The 9,942-nt window shown below is 44.7% G+C and overlaps 1 protein-coding gene across 1 annotated transcript in view; it reads right to left on the reverse strand.

The window, feature by feature from the left end:
- Positions 1–9,681, reverse strand: part of LOC139579777 (scavenger receptor cysteine-rich type 1 protein M130-like) — a 144,175-nt gene extending 134,494 nt beyond the window's left edge. Inside the window, exon 1 of the mRNA XM_071408597.1 lies at positions 9,591–9,681. The gene's annotated coding sequence lies outside the window, so the exon portion shown is untranslated. The remainder of the gene's footprint in view (positions 1–9,590) is intronic.
- Positions 9,682–9,942: the final 261 nt, after the last annotated feature.

Here is a 9,942-nt window from a genome sequence, read left to right on the forward strand (position 1 = left end):
TGTCCTCTCCTCTTCTTCCCTTGTCCTCATCTCTTCTCCTCTTACTTTTCTTCTCCCCTCTCCACTTCTCCCCCTCTCTTCTCCTATTTTCCCCCTCTCTTCTCCTCTTCTGCCCCTCCCTTCTCCACCCCGCTCTCCTCTACACTCCTCCCAGCTCCCCCCCTTCTCCCCCTCTCCTCTTCTCCCCTGTCCTCTCCTCTTCTTCCCTTGTACTCTCATCTCCTCTCACTTTTCTTCTCCCCCTCTCTTCTCCACCCTGCTCTCCTCTACACTCCTCCCAGCTCCCCCTATTTTTCTCCTCTACTCCTCTCTTCTACACCCTCATCTCTTCCCCTCCCCCCTCTACTCCCCCTCTCCTATTCTCTTCTCTCCTCTTATCCCCCTCGACCCTTCTTCTCCCCCTATTTTCTCCTCTTCCCCCCATCTCTTCTCCTCTTTCCCCCATCTCTTCTCCTCTTTCCCCACTCTCTTCTCCTCTTTCCCCACTCTCTTCTCCTCTTTCCCCACTCTCTTCTCCTCTCCTCTTCAATTTTCCGCTTCTCACCCTCTCCTCTCCTCTCTCTTCTCCACCTCTCTTCTAATCTTCTCCCCTCTCCTCTTCTGCACCTCTCCTCCCCATCTCATCTGCTCTTCTCCCCCTCCCCGCTCTCCTATTCTCCCACCTCCACCTCTCTTCTCCTCTTTTGTCCCACTTCTCACCTCCCCCCTCTACTCTTCTACCCCTCTCATTCTCCCTCTACACCTCTACTCTCCTCTTCTCCCCATCTCTTCTCCTCTTTCCCCGCTCTCTTCTCCTCTCCTTCAATTCTCTGCTTCTCACCCTCTCCTCTTCTCCCCCTTCTCCCCTCTCCCTTCTCTTCTCCCCCATCTCATCTACTCTTCTCCCCCTCTCCTCTCCTCCAATTCCCCACTTCTGCCCCTCTCTTCTCCTCTTTTGACACTCTATTCTCCTCTTCTCCCCTTCTCATTCTACCTCCACTCCTCTCCTCTTCTCCCCCTCTCTTCTCCTCTTCTCCCCCTCTCCTCTCCTCCCCTTCCCCACTTCTCCCCCTCTCCTCTCCTCCCCTTCCCCACTTCTCCCCCTCTCATTCTCCCTCCACTCCACTCCTCTCCTCTCTTCTCCTCTCACTTTTCTCCTCCCCCCTCTCCTCTTCTATTCTCTCCTCTTATCCCCTCTTCTCCTCTTCTCCCCATCTCTTCTCCTCTTTTCCCCATCTCTTCTCCCCCTCTCTTCTCCTCTTCTCCCCATCTCTTCTCCTCTTTCCCCCTCCTCTTTTGACACTCTATTCTCCTCTTCTCCCCCTCTCATTCTCCCTCCACTCCTCTCCTCTTCTCCCCCTCTCTTCTCCTCTTCTGCCCCTCTCTTCTCCACCCCGCTCTCCTCTCCTCTAAACTCCTCCCCCTCTCCCAGCTCCCCCTCTCTTCCCCTCCCCTCTCTATTCTTCTCCCCCTATCCTCATCTCTTCTCCTCTTTCCCACATCTCTTCTCCACACCTCCCCTCTCTTTCCTCTTTTGCCCCTCCCCTCTTCTCCACCCCCCCTTCTCCCCCTCTTCCCCACTTCTGCCTCTCTTCTCCTCTTTTGACACTCTATTTTCCTCTTCTCCCCCTCTCATTCTCCCTCCACTCCTCTTCTCCCCCTGTCCTCTCCTCCTCTCACTTTTCTTCTCCCCTCTCTACCCCCTCTCTTCTACCCCCCTTCTCCTCTTTCCCCCATCTCTTCTCCTCTTTCCCCGCTCTCTTCTCCTCTCTTCAATTCTCCGCTTCTCACCCTCTCCTCTTCTCCTCCTCTCTTCTAATCTTCTCCCCTCCCCTCTTCTCCTCTCCCCTCTTCTGCACATCTCCTCTTCTCCCCATCTCTTCTCCTATTTCCCCCATCTCTTCTCCCCCTCTCCTCTCCTCCCCTCTCATCCCCCCTTTCCTCTTCTCCATCTCTCTTCTCCACTTCTCCCCCTCTCCTCTTCTCCCCCTCTCATATTCTCCAACCCTCTCATATTCTCCAACCCTCTCCTTCCCCACTTCTGCCCCTCTCTTCTCCTCTTTTGATACTCTATTCTCCTCTTCTCACAATCTCCTCTTCTCCTCCCTCTCCCCTTTCCTCCTCTTCTCTTTCTTCTCCTCTTCTCCCCCCTCTTGTCTCTTCTTCTCCCCCCTCTTCTCACCCTCGTCTTTACCCCCTCCCCTCTCGAAATGGATCTAGTCCAATCAGACGTGCCTCACCTCAACATGGATCTAGTCCAATCAGACGTGCCTCACCTCAACATGGATCTAGTCCAATCAGACGTGCCTCACCTCAACATGGATCTAGTCCAATCAGACGTGCCTCACCTCAACATGGATCTAGTCCAATCAGACGTGCCTCACCTCAACATGGATCTAGTCCAATCAGACGTGCCTCACCTCAACATGGATCTAGTCCAATCAGACGTGCCTCACCTCAACATGGATCTAGTCCAATCAGACGTGTCTCACCTCAACATGGATCTAGTCCAATCAGACGTGTCTCACCTCAACATGGATCTAGTCCAATCAGACGTGTCTCACCTCAACATGGATCTAGTCCAATCAGACGTGTCTCACCTCAACATGGATCTAGTCCAATCAGACGTGTCTCACCTCAACATGGATCTAGTCCAATCAGACGTGTCTCACCTCAACATGGATCTAGTCCAATCAGACGTGTCTCACCTCAACATGGATCTAGTCCAATCAGACGTGTCTCACCTCAACATGGATCTAGTCCAATCAGACGTGTCTCACCTCAACATGGATCTAGTCCAATCAGACGTGTCTCACCTCAACGTGGATCTAGTCCAATCAGACGTGTCTCACCTCAACGTGGATCTAGTCCAATCAGACGTGTCTCACCTCAACGTGGATCTAGTCCAATCAGACGTGTCTCACCTCAACGTGGATCTAGTCCAATCAGACGTGTCTCACCTCAACATGGATCTAGTCCAATCAGACGTGTCTCACCTCAACGTGGATCTAGTCCAATCAGACGTGTCTCACCTCAACATGGATCTAGTCCAATCAGACGTGTCTCTCCTCAACATGGATCTAGTCCAATCAGACGTGTCTCACCTCAACGTGGATCTAGTCCAATCAGACGTGTCTCACCTCAACGTGGATCTAGTCCAATCAGACGTGTCTCACCTCAACATGGATCTAGTCCAATCAGACGTGTCTCACCTCAACATGGATCTTGTCCAATCAGACGTGTTCACACTGATATTGATCTAATAGGCAACAGTGACTTTTTTAATGCAACAGAATAAACACTAAAAAACACATTACATTTCAATAGGTGCAATAACTTATCTCTGTACACTATTCTGATTAGATACTATTTAATGCTGAGTTTGGACACAGGTTTTTATAGGAACACTAAGGCACCTGGACCACATATTGAGATGTGCCTTTAGTTAAGTAAATCAGTTGTTACATGAGGTGACAGTTGTAGGACTGTTAACAAAGTAGCTGAATTGTCAAAGACCGTAGCCTGAGGTCACCCAAAGAAAAGAATTCCAGAACTTTCTCTTGTAAAGAATTACAAATCTACCACTTTCATATAAACCCCTCGATACACAGCAGAACATCTACACTGAATCCATCCACCAAACATCCTGATTTGTTTTAATGAACACTTTTTATGACACTAAAATAACCTTCAACTACAGTATATATGAAGGGATTATTGTCATTGTTACATTATATAGGCTACAGTAAGTTATATTCTTCCATTTTAAATAACAGGCTCTCCCACCATCTAGAATCATCAGGTCTGCTTGCAGATGAACAGAATGTCTTGGAAAGACAGACCTTTAGACCTCATAGGCCTGTCCAATACATTGTGGATTTTTATTATTTATACTTTCATTACAAGTTGGGATTTAAATTGATGGACACACCATGATGTCTACGTGAAAAATGTATTATATATACACTGCTCAAAAAAATAAAGGGAACACTTAAACAACACAATGTAACTCCAAGTCAATCACACTTCTATGAAATCAAACTGTCCACTTAGGAAGCAACACTGATTGACAATAAATGTCACATGCTGTTGTGCAAATGGAATAGACAAAAGGTGGAAATTATAGGCAATTAGCAAGACACCCCCAAAAAAAGGAGTGATTCTGCAGGTGGTGACCACAGACCACTTCTCAGTTCCTATGCTTCCTGGCTGATGTTTTGGTCACTTTTGAATGCTGGCGGTGCTCTCACTAGTGGTAGCATGAGACGGAGTCTACAACCCACACAAGTGGCTCAGGTAGTGCAGCTCATCCAGGATGGCACATCAATGCGAGCTGTGACAAGAAGGTTTGCTGTGTCTGTCAGCGTAGTGTCCAGAGCATGGAGGCGCTACCAGGAGACAGGCCAGTACATCAGGAGACGTGGAGGAGGCCGTAGGAGGGCAACAACCCAGCAGCGGGACCGCTACCTCCGCCTTTGTGCAAGGAGGTGCACTGCCAGAGCCCTGCAAAATGACCTCAAAATGACCTCAATCAGTGTTGCTTCCTAAGTGGACAGTTCGATTTCACAGAAGTGTGATTGACTTGGAGTTACATTGTGTTGTTTAAGTGTTCCCTTTATTTTTTTGAGCAGTGTATTTATTATAAAATCATTTAGAAAACGTCACTCAAATCCTGTTAAATGTATATAGAGGTATTAGTCTCATGCTACAGTATATAAATGATATTGTTCCATTTTAAACAGCCTAACAGGCTCTCCCACCATCTCTAATGATCTGGTCTGCTTGATGATGAACTAAATGTAGACCACAGCATGATTATTATATGACTACCACATCTCTGTACCCCCACACACACAATCCATGTTTGGCAGATGCTCTTTTCACTTACAATTGAACCCTTAGCCTACAATTTCTGCGGGCATTTGTAAATCAAATTAACATTAAAAAACAATCCCCATCAAAAAATTATATATTATTTCACCTTTATTTAATCAGGTAGGTTAGTTGAGAACAAGTTCTCATTTACAACTGCGACCTGGCCAAGATAAAGCAAAGCAGTGCGACAAAAACAACACAGAGTTACACATGGAATAAACAAAACATAGTCAATAACACAATAGAAAAGTCTATATACAGTGGGTGCAAATTAAGTAAGATTAGGGAGGTAAGGCAATAAATAGGCCATAGTGGCGAAATAATTACAATTAACTTCTTATAGCTGAGATCCCGTTAACGGGATCGATTTGACAACAGCCAGTGAAAGTGGAGGGCGCCAAATTCAAAACAACAGAAATCTCATAATTAAAATTCCTTAGACATACATGTATTTTACACCATTTTAAAGATGAACTTGTTGTTAATCCCACCACAGTGTCCGATTTCCAAAAGGCTTTACGACGAAAGCAAACCAAACGATTATGTTAGGTCTGCACCTAGTCACAGAAAAACCCAGACATTTTTCCAGCCACAGAGAGGAGTCACAAAAAGCAGAAATAGAGATAAAATGAATCACTAACCTTTGATGATCTTCATCAGATGACACTCATAGGACTTCATGTTACACAATACATGTACGTTTTGTTCAACAAGGTTCATATTTATATCCAAAAATCTTAGTTTACATTGGCGCGTTACCTTCAGTAATGTTTTGCCTCCAAAACATCCAGTGATTTTGCAGAGAGCCACATCAATTTACAGAAATACTCATAATAAACATTGATAAAAGATACAAGTATTACACATGGAACTTTAGATAAACGTCTCCTTAATGCAACCGCTGTGTCAGATTTCAAAAAAACTTTACGGAAAAAGCACACCATGCTATAATCTGAGTTCAGCGCTCAGAGACCAAATAAGCCATACAGATATCCGCCATGTTGTGGAGTCAACAGATGTCAGAAATAGCATTATAAATATTCACTTACCTTTGATGATCTTCATCAGAATGCACTCCCAGGAATCCCAGTTCCACAATAAATGTTTGTTTTGTTCGATATAGTCCATCATTTATGTCCAAATACCTCCTTTTTGTTCGCGCGTTCAGTCCAGTAATCCAAATTCATGACGCTCAGGTCAGACGAAAAGTCAAACAATTCCATTACAGTTCGTAGAAACATGTTAAACGATGTATAGAATCAATCTTTAGGATGTTTTTAACATAAATCTTCAATAATGTTTCAACCGGAGAATTCCTTTGTCTTCAGAAATGTAATGGAACACAGGTCGCTCTCACGTGAACGCGCATCATCAGCTCATGCTCACACCTGACTCAAAGAGCTCTCTTTCCCTCATTCTTCACAGTAGAGGCATCAAACAAGGTTCTAAAGACTGTTGACATCTAGTGGAAGCCTTAGGAAGTGCAATATGACCCCACAGACACTGTATATTGGATAGGCAAACATACAAACCTCAGATTTCCCACTTCCTGGTTGGATTTTTTCTCAGGTTTTTGCCTGCCATATTAGTTCTGTTATACTCACAGACATCATTCAAACCGTTTTAGGAACTTCAGAGTGTTTTCTATCAAAATCTACTAATAATATGCATATCTTAGCCTCTGGGCCTGAGTAGTAGGCAGTTTACTCTGGGCACATTTTCATCCAAGCTACTCAATACTGCCACCCAGCCATAAGACATTTTAAGCAATTAAACACTGAAGTGATTGATGAGGAGAAGATGAATGTGCAAGTAGAGATACTAGGGTGCAAAGGAGCAAATAAATAAATAGGAATATGGGGATGAGGTCGTTGGGTGGGCAATTTACAGATGGGCTATATACAGGTTCAATGATCTGTAACAATGCTCTGACAGCTGATGCTTAAAGTTAGTGAGGGAGATATAAGTCTCCAGCTTCAGTGATTTTTGCAATTCGTTCCAGTCATTGGCAGCAGAAAACTGGAAGGAAAGGTGGCAAAAGGAGGGGCTGGCTTTGGGGGTGACCAATGAAATATACCTGCTGGGGTGCGTGCTAGGGTGGGTGTTGTTATGGTGACCAGTGAGCTGAGATAAGGCGGGGCTTTACCAAGCAAAGACTTATTGATGACCTGGAGCCAGTGGGTTTGGCAAGGAATATGAAGCGGGGGCCAGCCAACGAGAGCATACAGGTCGCAGTGGTGGGTAGTATACGGGGCTTCGGTGACAAAACGGATGGCACTGTGATAGACTGCATCCAATTTCCTGAGTAGAGTGTTGGAGGCTATTTTGTAAATGACATCATAATCCATCTGTTTAAACTAGAGATATTTTTTGCATCTCCAGCACATCCACCAATATCTCCACTCCTCATCTGAGGTGAAAGGTCACAGAGCTGTGTTTGTCAGACCTTGAAACATTCCTGGGGAGAATGGGCCTAGCCCTCACCCTCCGATCCAACAGGTCCCAGAAGTGCTCAATGGGATTGAGATCCGGGCTCTTCGCTGGCCATGGCAGAAAACTGACATTCCTGTCTTGCAGGAAATAATACGCAGAACGAGCAGTATGGCTGGTGGCATTGTCAAGCTGGAGGGTCATGTCAGGATGAGCATGCTGGAAGAGTACCACATGAGGGAGGAGGATATCTTCCCTGTAACGCACAGCGTTGAAATTGACAGCAATGACAAGAAGCTCAGTCCGATGATGCTGTGACACACAGCCCCAGACCATGACGGACCCTCCACCTCCAATCGATCTCGATCCAGAGTACAGGCCTCGGTGTAAACGCTCATTCCTTCCTCACCCCTGGTGAGACAAAATAGCGACTTGTCAGTGAAGAGCACTTTTTGCCAGTCCTGTCTGGACCAGGGACGGTGGGTTTGTGCCCATATGCAACGTTGTTGCCAGTGATGTCTGGTGAGGACCTGCCTTACAACAGGCCTACAAGCCCTCAGTCCAGTCTCTCTCAGCCTATTGAGGACAGTCTGAGCACTGATGGAGGGATTATGCGTTCCTGGTGTAACTCAGGCAATTGTTGTTGCCATCCTGTACCTGTCCCGCAGGTGTGATGTTCGGATGTCTACTTGAAACGTGTGGGGGATTAAATTTAACAAATTTGCTTTCGTCTGTTTTTAAAATAATTCATATCGTAGGTCCCGGTCAGGCTGAGTCAGACTAAGAGTGGAAGAGTGGAAAAGGTTATTGGTTGTGATGACATCACTGGTGAGAAGTCAGTTATGAAAAGATATTGAGTTGACTGCATGTTATTCTGTCAGCCCTATCTCTGTTGACATCTCCCTCTCTCTCCATCTCCCCTCCCATCCTCCTCTGTCCCATAGCCACATCAAGTAGTTTGGGTGTGTAGAAATACAGCTAAACCTAGGGTATGGCTATATGGGGTGTGTAGAAATACAGCTAAACCTAGGGCATGGCTGAACGGGGTGTGTAGAAATACAGCTAAACCTAGGGTATGGCTAAATGGGATGTGTAGAAATACAGCTAAACCTAGGGTATGGCTAGGGCATGGCTAAATGGGGTGTGTAGAAATACGGCTAAACCTAGGGCATGGCTAAATGGGATGTGTAGAAATACAGCTAAACCTAGGGTATGGCTAAATGGGGTGTGTAGAAATACAGCTAAACCTAGGGTATGGCTAAATGGGATGTGTATAAATACAACTAAACCTAGGGTATGGCTAAATGGGGTGTGTAGAAATACAGCTAAACCTAGGGTATGACTAAATGGGGTGTGTAGAAATCCCCCCACCTGATAATTTACTGTACTTAAAAACTCTAAAATACTATTTGGAGAACAGCAAAAACTAACATAAATTAATGCCCCCAGCCATGAATTATCACTTCAATATTAGGTTTATATTAGGTTTAAAGGTCTGTGGAATGGATGTACAATGTACTACTCAACCTCATCATACAGAGGCTACATTGACTCATTTATTCTACTGGTGGAACAGTACAATGAAATAGATGCATAATGAACACTTCAATGCTGACTTCAAATACCAACATCAATGTGAAAGTAACCAGAGCATAAAACAGCTGAATGTAAACTATGCCAGATAAAATCATTTTTTTATATAACCTTTATGTAACTAAGCAAATCAGTTAAGAACAAATTCTTATTTACAATGACGGCCTACCCCGGCCTAACCCAGACGACGCTGGGACAATTGTGCGACGCCCTACGGGACTCCCAATCACGGCCGGATGTGATGCAGCCTGGATTCAGACCAGGCCAGATAAATCCTACACATGCATGTAAATAAAATACATTAAAGGAATTTCTTAGGCCTTCAATCAACAAGGACGCATAACGACAAACTGACTCAACCAAAGAATGAAGAAAATCATGAAATACAAGATGAAAATATTCACCACATTCCTTTACTTGACAGTGTTAAATAATACTTGTATGTGAGAACAATACTTTTTGTAAACAAATGTTTCATTTTGGCGTTATAATAAGGTTGGTAGCAAGATGGAAAATCGTTGAGGAAATCTGTTGCAGCTCAAGTCGACTACAACATCCACAATGCAATGCTCTCTGTCTGGGCTTTGCTGGCTGGTAGCTAAACGTATCTACACACAATAATACCAAAGACAATATCAGCATGTGAAGTAGCTAACTAGCTGTTAAATCACCTAAACAAACTGCACTATCAATTTAGGAGTCTACAATCTCACCATATTCAACCTGCAGATCGATGTGTCTCACAGAGTGGAATCTAACATTCACAACTTCAGAAATAATTTTGAGGAGGTGGGAAACGTTGCCCTTACTATGTCAATTGGCGGCGCGGTGCATTCTGGGCGATTGTGGGACAAGGAGAGGCTTTCAAGGTTTGAACGGGAGTCTATTGGGCTCTAGATTAAAAACCCAACATTATCATGAGTTTTGTCAAAAAGAAGTACAACATTAAAGATATTTTCGATAGATTTTGAGATAATTAACTTGCTATCTGTAGTATCGTATAGCTTTGTGAGATAATTAACTTGCTATCTGTAGTATCGTATAGCTTTGTGAGATCGTGACAGT

This window comes from Salvelinus alpinus, chromosome 6 (assembly GCF_045679555.1).
Source record: "Salvelinus alpinus chromosome 6, SLU_Salpinus.1, whole genome shotgun sequence".
Lineage (NCBI taxonomy): Eukaryota > Metazoa > Chordata > Actinopteri > Salmoniformes > Salmonidae > Salvelinus > Salvelinus alpinus.